Raw genomic sequence first — 20029 nt, 5'->3', positions numbered from 1 at the left:
GTAAAGACAGACACAAGTGATCACAGTTCAAGGGTGTTTATTGAACAATGAATGCAGGGTGGAAAAACGCCCAACCTAAAACTAAATCTAAAATGGGAGCAAGAGTCGACCCTCAAATGAAAAATAAGGCAGCCCTAGTGGCGTTGTGTCAAATAAAAGGGCCAATACTAAAAATAACGATTGCCAAATCCTTACAACTAATTACAGAAAAGAGTGTGGGATATGATTTCAATAAAGAAAGAAGTGTTCCAAATAATATGTCAGGATGTAATTGCCAGTGGGTCTCCCTTCCCCATGTTTTCAGCACAGGTCACGGTAGGACCTTGGAGTACAGCACACACTCAATCCTTCTCAGCATGAGCCGACAGTTCTGCATCAGCTGTCTGGTTCCTCGAGGGCCAAGTCTCTTTTTACAGTTCAAAATCTCTTGCCATCGGGGCCTGATGAATCCAACAAACAAACACAAAGTTCTGCTTCACGTATACCTTGGGTGATAGTTTCACCCCTCGGTCCCCCTCTGCCGGGTGTAGACCCTTCACAAAATCATATTCAACAGTTACTTTTCAATGCACTTTGGGTAACAACTTTCCACCCCGGATCTTCCTCTTTCGGGCTCGGACGCCTTGTAGACATTTGCCTCCCTCCTTCGGGTTCACTGTGGCTTTCCTTACTTAAGGGGTCCTTACATAAGGGGTTGCTTTATTTGAATTACCAAACCCGTTACCCATTACCTCGGGGAGGTCTAGCAGAGGGCCAGCCGTGACTGAGTCAACTTTTAAAATGGGATTCGAACCCACACTCATTTTGACTCTCCCCCCCTCCACTTCCTCTTGAGGTCGGCCCTGGCATAATGGTCTGCTTCAAAGGGTCAACAGGAAAGGGACCCACAGTTATCAGTTGGATCCTCAAGCCATTACGCATAATGTTTGAACAGTGGTCACCTTCAAGAGTCCCAATTAACCCCCACCACCCGTGAATGTGGAGATGTCAATGGAGACAGTGGGCTTCATTACAAGTTTGCTGGTCCGGTAACAACGGTACCGGTAAGCTTACCGGTACTGTTGTTACTGGACCAAAGCTACGAGGTCTGCTTGGGGGGGCCTTTTCGCCTGCCAGGTCTGACCACTCGTGAGCAGACAATGTCGGATGCACCGGCACCATTCACGAATGTGCCGGTGCATCCGACTTCCCCATGGTGCTCAAATGGGAATGGGAACTAATATTTTCCAGTGCCTAGGAATGGGCAATTACCGGGTCCACTGCGCTTGCTAATGAGGCTTTGTCTTACCGCGTCCCTTGCTCCCACGGTATTCGTTGCTTCAACAGATTTCCAGCTGGGGAAACTGAAAGTGATACATCTTACATGCAGAAGAGGAGACACCAAAACAAGACAAACACTTCGTCGTCCTCCTCCTCCTCCTCCTCCTCCTCTTGCTCTTCGCCTCCTCTTCCTCGGTAATAGATATAGAAAGAGGGCTGTCTCCAGTTACAGCTCTCCTGCTTGTAATTATGAGGATTTTAAACTGAATTTCTTGCAGGTGGGTTATCGTCTTAGAAAATGGAAACTTTCCGTCTCTGCTTGTTCTTGGTTAGGGTGTGCACCGTGTCTGTGCTGGAAGCTCTGTCTGCCTGCCGGGAGCTGGGTGTAGTTGAAGTTTCCAAGGGGAGTTTAGCGATGGAGGGAGACACTACTACTCTACTATCTCTAATGCATCTAGTCTTACTCTTCATGGCCGCCACTACTACTTACTAGCTCGCCCTCTAACTGCTACTCCACTATGACTAAACTCACTTCCAACTACTACTACCTCCTCTGTATGGCTTCTGTATCAGTGGTTCACTCCCTCCTTACTCCCACACACGAATACTCCACAGAGCCCTCTTTCCAATAACCTCCACATTACTTTCACATTCCCCTCTTCTGGTCTCTCGCACATCCTCCACCATCTCCTGTCCTCACCCAATTAACCCACATCAAACCATTTACACACCTTCTTAAATACTCCACCCCTACAGGATTGGGGCGTACCCTAGACAATCGACTTACCTTACTCCTGGGTGTGTGTTAGGTGAATGGTCAAGGACGGCTGACAAAGGCTGGTAGGCCCCACGCCCTTCTTACTGTATTTCTCACAATGGCCAGAAGTAAAACTCGGTTCTCTTTTCCCTAGGCCTGGGGACAGGCCTATTTCTATTTCACAATTCCCTGGTGCGCTACTGCATTATGATGATAGAAGCCTTCCTTTGTTATTAAGTTCCTTGGTGGTGTAGTGTGTTCCTTTACTAAAAGGATTCCCTGGTGAGCTAGTGTTTTTTCTTGGAGCGCAGTATCCAGCACATCCAGTGTTCCAGTGGCTCCTGGGCCAGCATTGCAACATTCGCTGCATCCCGTGCCGCCCCATGGGTAGTTGGGACAGCTTGCACCCTGCTCTTCTGGTGCTCCTGCTTCACGCCCTCTTCCCGTGCTCCGAGGGACCATCGAGCACCGCTGACCTTCGCTGAAGCTCCCTGGAAGTCAGACCCTCGAAAGGCTGCCGACCAGAGACAGGACCGCTGAGGAGATCGAAGTGAAGCACCTGGACTTCAAGACTCAAGGGCTAGCAGACGGTTGGGAGAAGAATAACATTGGACGCAGTATAGGAGGACAGGTGAGTTTGTATATTCACAAATCTCAATGAGCCTTATTACGAGGTTGGAGGTAGCCTTGCCGGATAAACCGGCAAGGCTACCCCCAAACTCGCATCCGGGTCTGGCACCCGCGAATGGGCAATTACCGGGTCATGCGAGTTAGGCGCACCAGGAAATTGCCCATTTGCGGTTGCCAGTAATAAGGGACTCCGCATCCCCATTCGGCCCCATAGGGCTGAATTGGAATGGGGAGCTTGGATGCACCGGCACCGTTCAAAACGGTGCATCCACGAGATGTGCTCGCGGGTGCCGCATTGCCTGCCAGGTCTGATCTGTTGAACATTGCAACACATGAAACTCTCATAAGCAATAGCCAGCCAAGAGACGCACAATGGGTGTACAGACATGGCTAACACTGTCAGAACGGCCCATGGGCTTAGACTGAAACTTCTTACATGGAACGTCCGTGGTCTGAACAACCGAGCCAAGTTGAACAAGGTGGGAGCATATGTTACTCGTCATCAGCCCCAGATTGTCATGTTGCAAGAAACTCATGCACTCCAGAAGGTTAATACTGAGTTCTTGAAAGGGTGGGGTTAACACAGATACTGTACTGAATACTCCTCACAGGCACGAGGAATACTTGTCCTGATTCACCCATCCATTGGGTTCCAACTGGGGAAAAGTAAAATAGACCCACTGGGTCGCTACGTTATAGTGTGGGGAAGCATTGCGGGGGAAGAACTGATATTGATAAATACATATGGTCCAAATGTGGACGACCCTGATTTCTACACAAATGTGATGCAAGAGATTGGTATATGTGGAAACAAGCGAATATTGTGGGGGGGACATTTCAACACTATATTAGACACTGCCCTAGACCGCTCCACCTCCACACACAGAAACCCTACGAAAACAGCTAACACTGTACAACAAATCATGTCGCAACTGTTACTGGTGGATGCCTGGAGAATAATACATCCCCAAAAGAGACAGTACTCCTTTTACTCCTCGGTGCATAACACCGAATCCCGTATTGATTACTGGCTGGTGTCTGCGTCTCTTATGCATCAAATTAACAAGAGTGAAATATTTCCCCGCACCCTGTCAGATCACTCCCCTATTCTGTTAGACATAACACTAGACAACATTAGACCCCCGGTCAGGAGATGGAGGATGCCTCCTGACATCCTTAGGGACCCATCAGTGGCAGAGGAATTACATACCGAGGTTGAATTCTTTTTGAGACCAATAAAGACTCAGTAAATAGCTCCGCGATTTTAAGGGAGACATTTAAGGCATGGGTGAGGGGTATTCTGATCTCCAAATCCACGGGGCTATTGAAGGCGGTCAGGTGGGAACTGGCGGAGGTGGAGAAAAGGTTGGGGGAGCTAGAGCAACAATATACGTCCCTGCATGAAGCCAGCATCCTTGCGGACATTAATAGTAAATTACAAGAATTCAGTAAACTGGCTACCAGGGAATTGCTGTATATGGCTACTCTGGCCAGGGCACGCTGATATGGCGAGGGGAACAAGGCGGGGCGCACCCTGGCTAACCTACTGAAAGTTGAAAGGGGCCACACTCCGATTTCACCTTCTCATGTTGAGGATGTACATTCCCATTCCCTAGAAAGTAGCCGAGGTACTTCAGTCTGGCTTTAGAGCATCCAGAGGCACAGAAACTGCTCTTCTGAACACCCGTGAAGACCTGCTCTCAAATCTTGACACTAACACTCCCTCTGTCCTCATTCTTCTTGAACTCTCCTCTGCCTTTGACACAGTTAACCATAACATCTTGATCACATGTCTCCTTGACACCCTGGGACCCACAAGTCAGGCTCTGGCATGGTTAACCTCCTTCCTTTCCGAACGCCCATCCCAAGTGGAACTTGGGCCCTTTCTCTCTACCATCACTCTTTCAACCTGTGGCGATCCCCAGGTTTCTAACCGATCCCCCTGGTTCTTCATAGTCTACATGGCTGCCCTGGCACGTGTGATTGCCACCTTCATCTCTAACTTCCAGTGTTATGAGGATGACACGCAACTCTCCTTCAGGCTACCCTCAGCCACCTCCTCTTCCTCGCCTATCTGTCCGTCTGTCCACAATTCAGTCATGGTGTGCTGCAAACAACCTCTGCCTCAATGCCAGTAAGACCGAGATTGCTCGCATTGGGACTTCTGCTCCCGCTTTTCCACTCTCACTCTGGCCGACCTCCCTTGGCCCTGACCCCGCACCCTCCTGTGAGGCAAACAACCTTGGGGTCATCTTCGACTCCACTCTCTCCTTCTCCACTCACATTTCGGACATCTCGAAAAGGTCCAACTACCAGCTGCACCTCCTAAGAAGTAATCTTCCTTTTCTCATCTTCTCTCAGAGCCTCGCTGTCTCCAGAGTCCTGGTCCTCCCAAGGCTGGACTACTGCAACCGCCTCTTTCCAACCTCTCAACCTGCTTCTGCTCTGCACCCTCTGAAACTCATCCAGTACAGAACCGCAAGACTCATCCTTGGCTTCAAGCCCAGGGACTGCATTTCTCTGGTGCTGAAATCCCTCCACTGGCTCCCCGTGTTGGCAAGGATCAAGTTCAAGACCATCTGCATTGTCCACAAGGCATTCTGGGGCCAGGGACCTACATATCTGCAACAATGCCTACCATAATACTGTCCTTCCCAAGCCCTCCGCTCATCTACCTCTAACCTTCTGCGAGTGAGCCGGTTCTCCAAAGAAGAGATTTGGAGGGAGATCGTTATCCTCTGTAGGGGCCTCCCTCTGGAATAGCCTCCATGCCAGCCTCAGTCTTGAGCCGGATCGTCTTAAGTTCCAGAAACTTCTTAAGACATTCCTATTCTCATCTTCCTTCTCTCTCCCTCTACCCTGCTACCCTCTCTCTCCCTCTCTCCCTCTGTCATGCCTTCCTGAGATCGGTGGGGTCGCCATTAGGATGTTCCATTACATTTTAGACCGTTGCTGTATGCATGGTCTAGTTGTTCTTTCCAACATGGCCGCCACCAGGCATTTACTGCAACGCAGTCTGTTCGCCAGTGCGTTGCACCTCGGATCCTTCCGTGCATGATGCTCTCTCTCTCTTGTCCTCCTGATTTCGATCATTTTGCTTACGAATACTCTCTGTGCTTTTGAATCGCCTGTCTTATGGTTTCCGTTCTGTTTTGGAAACCATCTGCTGCCGCTCTCCCTGTGCTTATTTTTCTTTCTAAAATGTTGCGGTTCGCCGCTCCTTTCTCTTTTCTTGCCTGTCCTGTCTGCTAGTGTTTTTCTGGCACTTTTCTTCTGCCTCTACCTTTTTCTTACTTACCTTGCTGGGTACTCCTGGCGTCCTTCCGTCAGTTGCCTTTGCTATTTCCAGCCACAATCTGCTACGAAGATAGCCTCCTGTTTTCCGGACCATCCCATCTTCGTATATTTACTTCTTGATAAGTATCCATCCGTCACACGGATCTGAAGTCCATCGGAGGCCGTTCACTACGGAACCCCGGTCTTCTGGGAATCATAGACACTTCCTGATTGGCTATCCTCGCCATATTCCACTTCCTCTAATTCAACATCACCTGAGGATTGCAGGGTTTTTCAGCCCGGAGGCTTTTCCTTGCATTTTGCGCTTCCTCCGGGGGAGGCCACGCTGTTGGGTTGTTTTCCCTACCGACAGTGTGGCATCCCGGGGAGACAGACCTTACTTGCTGCAAAAGAAGGAAAGGAAGAAAGACATCAAATCAAAGAAGCCCAGAAGGAAGAGGGATACAGAAGAAGAAACAAGCCTCAGTGAAGAACCAGGTGAGGAGGAAGGGAGGGAGGTTGGTACGGAGTCTGAGACCCTCATTGTCCGCACAGCCTGCTGACTGACCACCTGCTGTACCTCAGAGCCTCACAGGTTCCTTGCACCCTCACCAGTCCTCTCGCACTTGCCCCCGGGCCCTTCACCTGCCTCATCGCTACTGCACTTGGTCAATGACCCATGAGAGTGGCATCTCTCAGCACTTACCCCAGTTTCTGACTGATTGGGCACATTTGGTACGCCCACCCCTGCATGTGTCCCCCCTCCCTTCTCCCACACCTGTCTGCGCACTTGCATGATCTGAATTTACCATGCCTTGAAGACCGTCTATCTGTTTTTCCCTTGTCTCCCCACCTTTCATGGTTGCGCCTTGGAACACTTGTGTATAGCTGTATTACAAATGAACAATAAATAAATAAAAATAAGCCTTCTCCTTCCGGAATAGCTTGTAGAAAGACCTCAGCGAGAGCTGGATCATTTTTCTGGGCGAAGGTTAGGTCGGGATAGATGGTAGGCTCTTCTCCCTTCCTTTCTTCGATGTTAAAAGATTTATAAGCTTCCCCAAAGCCTAAGTTACCTCTTGTTCTATCTGGTTCAGTTTCTTTAAACTGAGGAAATAGAGCCCTTTCAAACATTCCTTGGGTAATTTGATCCTCACAAAATACTTCAAAAGGGATCTCACCGTGATTCTGTAAGAGAACCTTTGCATCTGCCCGGAAGTCGGGATCGATGATGCCTGCTAAGACGTCTATCCCGAACTTCCACGCTAAGCCAGATTTTGGGGCCAATCTTATATAGCACTCCAGAGGGGGTATCAAAACTAAGTCTGTAGGAATCATTCCTCTTTTCCCTGGGGGATAATAGCTTCCCTACTGCTACAGATATCAAAACCTATCGATTCCTTGGTGGCAACAGAAAGGGTTAGAAGCTCTCTGACTACGTTTCTGAAATTGTAGGGTTCCCCAATTAGTTTCAATTGAGTCACATCCCACCCCTGACACCATATGTATGGAACTCATGGTGGCAACAGTAAAGACAGACACAAGTGATCACAGTTCAAGGGTGTTTATTAAACTGTATGAATGGGTGAGAAAAACGCCTAATCTAAACCTAAATCTAAGATGGGAGCAGGCTACGACCATCAAATAATAATAAGGCAGTCCTAGTGGTGTATTCTCAAATAAAAAGCGCCTCCTTACCTCTAAGTTTTCAAAAGAGTGTGGGATAATAACAAGAAAAGAAAGAAGTGTTCACAAATAATATTTCAGGATGTTATAGCCAAGGTCTTCCTTCCCAGCACATTCCTCGGCATCTCCGGCACAAGGTTACAGTTCCTTTCAGTGATATCAGGACCTTCAGTGGTTAAGTTCCTTTCTACAAAAATCTCTTGCCTCCGAGGGCCTAATGTATCCATAGTTAATTTCTATATGCACATGGGGTGATGACTCTTTACCGTGGGATCCACCGCGGGAACATTGCAGAAGGCTCAGATCCTTCTGCAATGTTAGCCTCCCTTCGCCAGGTTCACTACAGCCTTTTCTCACACTCTTTCAGTTGTCGTATTCACAAGTTTTAATGTCTTTTAAACAATGTTTCATTGCAGACATCCCTCTGACGGTTTCACTGTTGTCACCACAATGTTAACGGGGTAATTGTACCTCACCCCGTTCAGCAGGCATCCCTCAGCCGTGTTCACAAATGCCACAAATACAGTTCGCCTTGCTTTACACAATGCAGGATTTGTTCCCTAAACTCTCAAACCGAAATGATTATCCTTTTCCATGCATATTTTAGGGGTGCTATGGTTTGTTTTCCACAAAGCAAATGTAACTCGGGCCCGATGCTGATCCTCCGCCTCTGGTTGTAAATCTATTTAATTGCCAGCAATTATTCCTCTAGTTCCTGAAACATTCAGGGACATTCTTATGGCCCAATCTCCCCATCGCTTGATGGGCACTTCCTCGATCCCCCCTTCTATGTAAATAGCAAAACCCAGTTCTTTAAGGTTTGTTGCTTCCGCCAGAACTAATTCTTTAACCACTCTAGAAATAAAGCATTGATGGCAGCAATTAGTATCTGCTCGATTTGGGTAAGTTACACATGCTAGATCAGTAGATGAGATTAATTTTAATTTTGCAGTTTCAGCAAAAATTGTCAGTACGCAACCTGTTTAAACATACCTGGGTCGCAGACCCCAAAATGCTGGACATACAAACTGTATGTCGCGCCTTCAAATGCCCCTCGTCCCACTCCTTAACTCCTTCCCTTGTCTTTAAACCCTGACATATCCTTGAAATCCAAGCTTTTCCCTTCACCGTCACCATCCTTTGCCTTTCTAAGGATACTATACACTTTTCGCCCCGATACCCGCAACGTCTTTACATCCTGAGTTTGGGGTACACATTTATATAGTTTATCCAAAAATTGTCCACCACCAGAATGCAACCTTGGATATAAAGTCTGTGGTTAGTTTTGAGAACACAGTTCTTTTTGTTTCCTCCACTCCTCCCAATTCATATAGTTGGCCCCCAAGCATGGCAATTGGCCGCCCTCTCCTACGTTGGTAGTGCGCAAACTAATGGGGACAGGTACGTTAGTCCTCTGGTCCTGAGTACACTCTCTTTCTTGTAAGTCCTCCCCGCACCTCTTATTAGTTAGCTCCAGGAGATTAAAAAGGTAACACCTTTACTTTCCTCTACCTGTCGAGGTTTCCTAGAGTCAATATTAGTCCATTCTCCTATTAGTACCGACTAGCTACAAGTAGTACACTCAGGACAAGAGGCAGAGCCTCTCAACTCAGGCTTAACTAAGAGTCTGTTAGCTTTCCCCAAGCCGTTGCCTACAGTCGAGCCCACATTTGGGTTAAGCGCCTCCCCACGTGGAGGCGCTTTACTTGTGTGATTTATAAACATCCCAGTCACGTCAGGAACATGATTTACCCCCTAACATACAGGACTATCCCCCTGAAATACAGGCTTGAGGGGGAAAGGTGGGACACTTTTAGACTTGCCCAACCCATTACAAACCTCCTCGTGACTCTGGATGGTGTCCGGATAGATCTTAATTTTCTTTTACCACACTGGGTGGGCCTCAGCAAATCAATGCTTAGGTTTCGTTTGCCACACATAAGTGCTCCTGAGTTGTTTTACTTTTGTTCCTTATATTTGGGCGGTTTTGTCACTTTAAATATGATTGTCCCCTTAGAGTCTCCGCAAATGAACCCACCTCTAAAGGTTCACAGAATGGGGGGACCACCACCTACTCCGCTTTTTGATCTTTTGGTTTTAGTATACCTTCTATTGGTACACCTTTAGGTAAACTTCTATCAGGGGCAACAATGGTACTACAGTTATAAGAGTCATCACTAATAACTATTGGATCCAGATTCACCAGACTCTTTGGAGCAATCAGCCATTCCTCCCACAAAATTAGCGGAGGCTCCTCCCGATATGTATGTAACGGAGTGGAGCCCATCAACGCAGGTGGCTCAACTGTTTATAACTTTATTCTGGTCAGATTTTCAATCTTTTCACCCAACTTTACCAACAATCAAACTATGCTCTTTCAACTCAAGCCAAATATTATTGTAGAGATTAACAAATGAGTTTAATACCATGTTCAGGGCTGACACGGTTGGATGGGTTAGAGGAATACACTCGTCAACCTCACTCAAAGTATGGTGCAATTTACCCTCCGCCAATGGTTCCGAGACATCTGGCCTAGTTGACGACTCACATTTTCCACAATAACCTCTTCTTCCCCAATCAAGTTCGTCGTCAGAGGGGTGGGGGAATTAGGCATAGATGTGTCGCAGGTCTGTTGAATCACACTCATAAGCATTCCGCCGGACCCACCTCCCACCATTCCCTCCATCTCGAGGTCAGCAAACTCAATAATGTTAAGGTAATACATTTCTCCAAAATCGGCCTTGACATTGAGGGTATTCATTAATGAATGATCAATAAAAGCCATGGCTTTAGTTGGGGCAATTGTTTTAATTTCAGTACGCGTTCCCAACTTTTTACCAAAATAAGTGTCAATTATTCATTGACACGCAATAGGGGATTGCATGAAAATGTGGCTTCATGGAATTCCCTTTCGATTACAAGGCTGATTAGGAGTTTTCATGCCCATTAGGTCCTCACTTGACCTCATAAAGGGTTGGTTTTTAATAAAGATCCCCACATCCTGAGCTATGAATTCCTGATTACCAAACTCGTTAGCCATTACCTCGGGGAGGTCTAGAAGAGGGCCAGCTGTGACTGAGCCAACTTTTAAAATGGTATCTCACCCACACTCATTTTGATTCTCTCCCTCTACTCCCTCTTGAGGCTGGCACTGGCATACTGGTCGACTTCAAGGGGTCAACAGGAAAGGGACCCACAGTTGTCAGTTGGCTCCTCAAGCCGTTACGCCTAATGTTCGATCAGTGGTCACCTTTGAGAGTCCCAATTAACCCCCACCACCCGTGAATGCAGGGATGTCAATGGAGACAGTACCTCTAATGTCAGCAAAAGGTCCCCCCAGGTGCGAGGTCACAAATTCTACTTCCACAGGGGATTATAAACACGTCCCTAACCTAAATGAGTTAACTAGAAGCACTAATATACAATTTCCAATGTGGGCAGTGGACCCTTGGGCAAATATGCAAATATACAAATGTGCACAGTGACTGCGTGCAAAAATACAAGCTAAATATACAGATAGTGGCAATAACGAAATTTGCAAATAAGCAAATGTACAAATACGCAAGATTGCAACCCCACTGTGTGCAACTATGCAAGATACAAAGTTACGGCGATGAGTAAATATTTAAAATGATTTAGTAATAAAAGTCCATGCAAAAATGAACATTCTAATAAACGGGTAAAAGGGTATGTCCAAAAAAAATGATATGGCAACTTACACCTTCCTAACAGAAAACTAACTACTGGCACGGGCTAATATTGGCAATAAAGCAGTGTGCAAATGAGCAAATGAACAAACATGCAAAATTACACCCATGCTGTGTGCAAAAATGCAAGATAAATATATGCACCGATGAATAAATATTTCTAATCACAAATACTTCAAAAATCGTAAATGTAGATAAAAGGGTGATTAATTAGATGATAAAACAGGTAAGTTATTTAAAAATTACTAAAAGAAAAGTGTTTTCTGGTGTGATGAGTACCTACACAGTGTGCCAACCATTAAACAGAGAGAAAACATTGTTTTTAAAGAAAATCAGTCATACTTGTTACTTAATGCCCTCAATATGATGTATTTGACCATGAGATTTCTCATCAAAAGAGGTTCAACCCAAAATTCTGCAGCTAAAAAAAACAAAAACTAAAATAAACAATTGTACACCAAAATATTTCCAAAGCCACAACATTAGCCACAAATGATTACAAAACACAGTCAAAGGAACAAAATGAATATGGTTGAAACACAATCGGGCTAGCTTGATATAGTTGTTGTCAGGAGACCTTTAACAATTCTATTGAGGTTACAGATTTCTGATACAAGTCGACGTTAGATTACAAAACAAGCCCACTGGGCATACCTGCCTACACTTGGCATAGGAAAACCCAGAGGATGATGCCATTGGATGCCCGCCACCTTTTCCATGATACACAGCCCAAATGTTTGCAAGATGGAGACTGATAATCTCGTTTTTTAATAAATTAGGCAGAATCTGCAAGGCTAATTGAAATGGTTGTGGAGTTAAGACTAAGCAACTGAGGAAGCTGTAAACAGGAAATATTGTTTTTTGGAAGTAAAATAGGTGCATTTTTCTTTTGATTGTGAGGTCTTTATTATTCTGCAGAGCCGTTCTCCCATTTGCCGCTAACACCCTTTTGAGAGCCCAATTCCAATAGGGAGCCGGCACCACCCTGAGAGCTGGGGGTGTCTTCATTAGTTTTTGGAATTAAATTGTAATCTGGTAGAATTTTGCATAATGGCCCAGGTACTTGCATGAATGGTGTGCCCACTGTGCTGCCCCTTAAGGCGTACGAGTAGAAGGTGTTCTATTGTTTTTGATAATGTTTGGCGCAGTGGGGGGGGGGTGATTAATAACTATGTTCCCCATTAGCCAGTCTGGAAATGGACCAGAAAGCTGCATCTTTCCTTTCGGTCACGACAGAAGTGCCTTGTGGTGGGCTGTCTTTAGTCTCCCGAAAACCTGGAGACTCTGCGATGTTCCCCGGAGACCTGGAGAAGAGTGTAAAAACCGTGTCTGGGTTAACCCCAGGAACTAGGCAGGTATGCAGTGGGGGCTATGTAGTCAAGTCTCTAGTCTTGCATCCAGTTTAAACAGTCCAAGAAACACAAAGAAATACCAATATGCTGGCTATGTGGCCAATCCAACCTCTACGGTGGCACACTCCCGCTTCAATACGCTTGGATTGTGATTTTGATGTCCTTTAAGCAAGCCACATTAGTGGAGAGAGAAACTCCTCCCTGCAGGCTGTGATACCACACTCTCAAGCATGATGCAGTGTAAAGTAGTTTATATAGAGTTCCACTAGCCGGGGATATTTCAATTGGCCGAGGGACCCATTTGCTGGCTAATGAGGCTTTGTCTTACCCGGGTTCCTTGTTCCCACGGTACCCATTGCTTCAAAAGATTTCCAGCCGGGAAACTGAAAGTGATCCGTCTTACATGCAGAAGAAGAGACACCCCCTCACACCCTACTTAACCTTGTGAGCCTGGGGTGTTAAGTAGGACTTCTAAGTAGGGCTTCCTCCTCCTCCTCTTCTTCCTCTTCCTCCTCTACCTCCTCTACCTCCTTCTCCTCCTCTTCCTCTTCTTCCTCTTCTTCCTCTTACTCCTCTTCTTCCTCTTCTTCCTCTTACTCCTCCTCCTCTACCTCCTCCTCCTCCTCCTCCTCCTCTTCCTCTTCCTCTTCTTCCTCTTACTCCCCTCCTCCTCCTCCTCTTCCTCCTCTACTGCCTTCTCCTCCCCTCCTCCTCCTCCTCCTCTTCCTCCTCTACTGCCTTCTCCTCCCCTCCTCCTCCTCCTCCTCTTCCTCTTCTTCCTCTTACTCCTCCTCCTCCTCTTCCTCTTCCTCCTCTATCGCCTTCTCCTCCCCGGTAATAGAAATTGAAAGAGGACTGTCTCCAGTTACGGCTTCTCACCTCGACACCTTCAAATGTAATGAAAGACAAACAATCCCAAACACCGGGCAGCAACTGCACCCGAGCAATGCGCATGCGCTGATGATTAGTTTCTCGTGTAAAAGCTCGTTCGGTAAATGAATGTCTCCGTTCTGCGCTTGGTTTTTCGTGGTGTCTGAACTCTGCGCATGCGCAGCCGACACGTGCTTGAGCGTTACGGGGCCCTGCTGACCTCTGTCTGAGCGTTGTTACTGTGACCGGACATTGCGTAAACCCTGATTAGTATCAGAGGTCTGCGCATGTGCAGCAGAACCTGCGCATCATACGAGCCCTGTCGTTACGTATCTGAACTCTGCGCATGAGCATGAGCAGCCGCCCCGTGCCTAATAGTACGCAGGCCCGGCCGATCAGTATCTGAGCTCTACGCATGTGCAGCCGGGTGGTGCTTGCGCATCACGCAGGCTCCGCAGATCGGTGTCTGAGCTTGACGCATGCGCAGCTCGGCGGGTCCTGCGCGTCACGCAGGCCCCGTTGATAGTGCCTGAGCTTGACGCATGCGCAGATCACCTCTCATCCTCGGGCGGGCAGAGGGAGCTGTTCCGGGCACTGCCTCCGGGGTCCTCCCGGTCTCTGGGCCTTCCCGTGTCGGCCCCTTTACAGTGTGAGCGCTACGGGTTGACATGGAAGTTACACAGCCAATTGCGCAGGAATAATTGCAGCATCTTTTGGAATTGGTGAGTAATATTCTGATACTCCTCACACTAGTAGAGCGCTCACTGTGACTTCTGTGCAGAACCAGCTGACGCAGGTTCGAATCCCGGCGGGGCCAAACTCAGCCTTTCATCCTTCCGAGGTCGATAAATGAGCACCACACACCGTGGGTAATAATAAGCAGCGCTCAGATACCTGAGGGTTCGTAGCGCTATATAAATGCCTAATTATTATTTGTTTTCCTGCATAAATAGCGACTTCATGGGCCTCATTACGAGGCTGGCAGTAGCCGTACCTGTAACACAGGCACGGCTTCTGCCGGTATCCATTTTTTACCAGCACCCGCGAATGGCTAATTTCCGGGTCATGCCGAGTTTGGCATAACCAGTAATTGCCTATTCGCGGGTGCCGGTAATAAGGGATTCCCAATCCCCATTCAGCGGTAAGCTAGCAACGGTGCCAATAGCACTACTGGCACCGCTGCCTTACCGCCATACTTGTAATCAGGCCTCATGTGTTTTAAGGCAGATAATTGGGGGGGCTCGACACATTCCACATTAATTATCCATAATAATAATAACGTTCATTTGAATTGAGCCCGTGGCGTTTGCTTTTTCAGATCTGAATGCACTATTGCTGAGTCATCGAAAGAAAACGAAGCGCAGGCTGCAGAAGGTAAATAGTTGCTGCAATGCCTTCATTTCTGTGCTTTTGAGGTTGCTTGTCTCCCCCCTGCCCTCGCCACCTTCCCCCCCTTTCCCTCCTCTTCTGTCTCTTCCTGGGGGCATGGGGGGGTGTTGCTAAATCTGGAAAAGATCTGGGGCTTTGCTAATGTCGGGACTGTCAGGACTCAGGGCTAGCTATATCCTTTTGGGTGTAGCCCCTGAGCTTTTATCCGGGGCTACAACCAAAAGACCTGGGGCTTCATCCTCCCTCCCCCAGCCCCGCGCTAGCAATGCCTCTGCTTCATGGAAGTGATACCTATGACGCGCGGATCCCTGCTTCAGGGGAGCAGTCTCTGGCTCAGTTGACTAATGCATCTGCTACAGCAGAGATCTGCCAGCTGTAGCTGAACAGATGTTTTGGACTATTTATTTTATTCATTTTTGCATTCATTACAGCACTCAAAACACATAAGTATCTATCTAGGCGCTAGTTACAGAAGTGTGTGGTACATTAGTCAAGTGCAAGACATATCGTATGGTTTCAGTTGTACAGATTTGTTTGTCTGAGCAGCATGGCCAAACCTCACCTCATGGTGCAGGGGACTACATCCGGCAGCGTAAGAAGTTCAAGTGGTATGATGATACAGACAGGCAAAGCCTCCCCTCATGATGCGGGGGAGGGGGCTACATCCGGCAGTATAAAAGTCAAAATGGTATGATGATACAGACAGGCAAAGCCTCACCTCAGGATGCTGCAGCATAAAAGTCAAATTGCATTACGCAGATCCCAAAAGGAGGATACAGTTGTGATGTATACAGTAGATGTGACTTTCCATACTCATGAAAATACGAGCAGTTTTACCAACGGAATTTAGCGTGCCAAGATAGGAATATTGAGCAAATATGATGATGCAAGCCAGACAAAGGCAGCAGAACATGGAGCCCCACGGTAGGTGCAAAGGGGATGGGCAGGTGGGCAGCGAAGAACAAGGTTCTGAGCAGTAATATAGGATATAAATATTCGGGAACAGAAAGTTCATCCGGCATTGGAAGTTCTGTCAGAACGATAAGCTTGTGAGTATTAGTGATTCAGAGCTGGCAGAATGCTTACGGGGGAGGGGCACGAACAAGGCAGGCGATACAGGCAGGAGGATAGTGAGGTTGATGGATAGCAGGGAATCGGGGAGGAGAAGTGATTCATGCCCAGAAAGTAAAGGTCGGAATACAGGGCTTGCAAGAGGCTTACTACCACAGCCAGCGTTGGATGATCTGGAGACGATTGCCGTTAGACTTCCATATCCCTGTCTGTTTATATGATATGACTTCATTTATAACGTGCCTGTACACAAGTATATTACGTATACTGGAATGGGCTGATGACAGTTGTAGTCCAAAACATCTGAAAATCCAAAGTGTTCAGACCCCTGCTCCACCAGAACATATTCTTGACCTCGTGTTCACCAGATCAAATCCCTGCAGGTCCATTCAGTCCTTCACCCTTCCTAGATGGACACAATGGGCCTCATTACGAATGTGGCGATAAGGCAACAACGGCACCAGAAGTGCTACCAGCGCCATTGTTACTGTACCGCCACATTACGAGCTCTGCTTGCGGGTGCCGCTCTGCACCCCTGGTCAGACCAGGCGTGCAGAGCGGCACCAGCAAGCAGAACTCGTGATTGCACCGGCACTGTTATAAACGGTACCGGTGCACCCATGCTCCCCACCCCCATTCTGCCCTGTGGGGCAGAATGCGGATGGGGTGCCCGCCCACACCGGCACCCGCAAATGGGCAATTACCGGCCCATTTATCTCGTAATGGGCCGGTAATGGCCCATTCGTGGGTGCTGGTAGCGAGTTTGGCGGTAGCCGTGCCCTTAATAAGGACTAATAAGGGCACGGCTACCGCCCAATGGGCCTCATTACAAGCATGGAGGTAGCCATGCTGCTTTTAGCGGCATGGCTACCCCCATACCGGGTCCGGGTTCCAGGAATAGGGAATTACCAGGCCATTCCGACCTTGGAGGGCCCGGTAATTCCCTTTCCTGGGACCCAGACCCGGTACATCCCCATTCCCATTTGAGCCCCCATAGGGCTCAATGGGAATGGGGAGGATGCTAACAACTGGCCCGCTAATGATGGGCCCGTTGTTAGCATCCTGGTCTGCTAGCGGATCCCGCTAAGGACGCCTGATCTGGCCAGGCGTCCTCAGCGGGACCTGCTGCAGACCTCGTAATGAGGCGGCCCGGAATAAACGGTGCCGGTTCCTTATGGCACCGTTCATTCAGTGGCCGCCTTCCTCGTAATGACACCCAATGGGCCTCATTACGAGTTTGGAGCATGGCTACCCTCAAACTCGGGTACGGCACCGGGTCCCACGAAAGGGGAATTACCGGGCCTGTCATGTCTCCTGTCACGAGACCCCAATCCCCCTCTATATCCTGTTTACCTCCACATACCCGACGGCAGCCGTTTGGTGATCAGATCCGGCACACCCGGAAGAGGAGAGGCTTGAACGGTCACCCGAGATCCTTGCGACCGTTCCTCCACTGGCAAATACCATGGTGTTATTCAACGGTGTGCCGTGGACATCGGCACTACCTGGTTTCACATCGGCCTCCGCGTCACGTGATCAGGAAGAAGCGAGTACCTGATATCAACACTGAACACGTGACATGGAGCACGCGTCATGTGACTCGGGTCACATGACTCATCAGTGCAGTTAAAAGGACCAAGTAAGCGCTCAAACAACGCTTCACAGCTGCTTTCCTACGAGTACTGTTTGGCGCTTTGTTCCTTTGATACCTACAGCTACTTTGACTACGGACAGCTTCACGGATTCCTTTGTCTCTCCCTTGAACTGTCATACTGTTTTGTCTTTCCTGGAACTTCCGACTCTTGGCTTTGTTACCTGGTTTTGATCTGGATTCCCCTGGACTTGTCACACTGAGCATTAGTCCTCGCTGCCGGCTCAGGTGTTAATTCTCCATCCAGAGTGCTACTGAAGACTTACCCGCCTTCTGCTGCCGCCGGTTATCTGCAGGCTCCTGCCCCCATTTTCCCACCCGGGGTATGGTAGGCATCCTTTCCCCTCCATTTAGGTAAGCCTTATTTTGGTGCTTCTCTGGTGTTCTGATTACATACTGCATTGCCATTGTCTTACATGTACTCATTGCTTGCCTTGTAGTGGTCAGGGGTCCTTCCGGCGTTCCTGGTTCCAGTCTGACGGCACTCAACACCTGTGGCCTCAAAGACTGAACGGGCAGTTGTCTTACTATCTTCCCGTGTGGTACTTGGGGACGGAGATTCTAATAATCTACACGACCATCAAGACAAAACAGGGCCATTCCGACCTTTAAAGGCTCTGTAATTTACCTTACACGGGACCCGGTGCCGGTATATCCCCATCCCCATTTGAGCCCCCATAGGGCTTGGTAGCAGCAGTACCGTTCATAACGGTACCGTTGCTACCATCCTGTTCTGCTCGTGGGTGCTGCTCTGCACACCTAGTCTGACCAGGCGTGCAGAGCGGCACCCGCGAGCAGAACTTGTAATTTGGCAGCAAGGTAACAGTGGCGCCAGTAGCACTACCGGCGCCGTTGTTGCCTTACCACCACAGTTATAATGAGGCCCATTGGCCTCATTATGAGGTTGGAGGTAGCCATGCCCTTAATAAGGATATGGCTACCGCCAAACTCGGGTCAGGTTCCGGGTCCCGCGAAAGGGGAATTACCGGGCCATTCCGAACTTGGAAAGCCCAGTAATTTCACTTTCGCGGGATCCGGAGCCGTTACGTCCCCATTCCCATTTGAGCCACCATAGGGCTCAATGGGAATGGGGAGGATAGTAGCAGCGGTACCGTTCATAACGGTACCGCTGCTACCATCCTGTTCTGCTCGCGGGTGCCGCTCGGCACCCGGGAGCAGAACTCGTAATGTGGTGGCATGGTAACAATGGCACCGGTAGCACTACCAGCGCCGTTGTTTCCTTACCGCCACAGACGTAATGAGGCCCAATAGGCCTCATTACGAGCATGGGGGTAGACATGCCTGTATGGCAGGCACGGCTACCGCCATGCTCGCTACCGCCACCAGGTGTGTTTACCTTGTCCCACGAGGGGACCTCGTAATGTGGCTGAATGGGTTTAACGGGTCCGCATCCTTTTGCAGCACCCGTTAACCCATTCCGCCAGGGTCATAATGAGGCCCCATATATGGAACTTCCACCCAACAGCCAGTCAGGGGGAAGGGACAGAATCGGGGCTTCCCAGGACTTTAGGACTTTGGGAAAATAAGATAACAGGCAATAGAAAGCAAGAGGCCACAGTGGCCATCTTGTTTCCTATCAGGAATCAAATGATTCCAAAGGCAGGGCCTGGGTATCCCAAAATGGAGGGGGGGGCTTCTTGTACATGTTAGGGTCTGGGGTGAGGTTGAAGTCTCCTCCGATTAGCAGGCGCCCTTTTGTGAAGGAGGTGAGCGTGGGGAGGATGTTGCTGAGAAAGCGATCTTGTGCGGTGTTCGGGGCATAATCCCTGAACCTTTTAAGGTATTAGGTAGGTGCCTAGTGGGACGGGAGGAGGATGGTTTGAGGATGGTTTCTGATAGATAGGACGGGGCGGAGAGGGAGAGGTATTTGTGAGTGAGTGTGAGGATTTTGAGAGAGATCCGCTCTTTGACCGGGAGCCAGTGGGCAGACTTGTAGTCTGTTTAGGTTTTTGGCTGATGTGCCTGCTAGGAGTGCATTACAATAGTCCAGTTTGGCTCCAATGGTGGCTCTAGCTATGGAGAGGCAGTTGGGTTTGGAAAGGTAAGGCTTGATGGCGTTTAGGAGTTTGGTGGTGTGCGCAGATGCGGAAGTGATTGCGTTAACTTGTCTGGTCATTGATAGAGAAGAGTCCAGGTATACTCCCAGTGTCTTTACGGCTGTGGATACGGGGATGATGGAGTTGTCAGTGGAGAAGTTAGCGTACAGTTTGTCAAGTTTGTCTAGAGTGTTTTGTTGACCTAATATCATGATTTCAGTTTTGTCTCCATTGAGGCAGAGACCATTAAGTGCCATCCATGCCTTGATGATGGAGTAGATTGTATGGAGTGCCTTAGCGTCTTTGTTGTATGAACCTGAGAG

General features: G+C 48.5%; 1 protein-coding gene and 1 pseudogene across 1 annotated transcript in view; one reads left to right on the top strand and one right to left on the bottom strand.

Moving 5' to 3' along the window:
* LOC138570306 (zinc finger protein 84-like) overlaps window positions 1-13327 on the bottom strand; it is a 48147-nt gene extending 34820 nt beyond the window's left edge. Inside the window, exon 1 of the mRNA XM_069649083.1 lies at window positions 12997-13327. The gene's annotated coding sequence lies outside the window, so the exon portion shown is untranslated. The remainder of the gene's footprint in view (window positions 1-12996) is intronic.
* A 779-nt stretch (window positions 13328-14106) lies between these two features.
* LOC138570304 (zinc finger protein 268-like) overlaps window positions 14107-20029 on the top strand; it is a 62361-nt pseudogene continuing 56438 nt past the window's right edge.

This window comes from Ambystoma mexicanum, chromosome 2q (genome assembly GCF_040938575.1).
Source record: "Ambystoma mexicanum isolate Mex_15411 chromosome 2q, UKY_AmexF1_1, whole genome shotgun sequence".
NCBI classification, from domain to species: Eukaryota; Metazoa; Chordata; class Amphibia; order Caudata; family Ambystomatidae; genus Ambystoma; species Ambystoma mexicanum.
The sequence above is the reverse complement of the archived record's forward strand: the minus strand, read 5'-3'. Positions and strand labels throughout refer to the sequence as shown.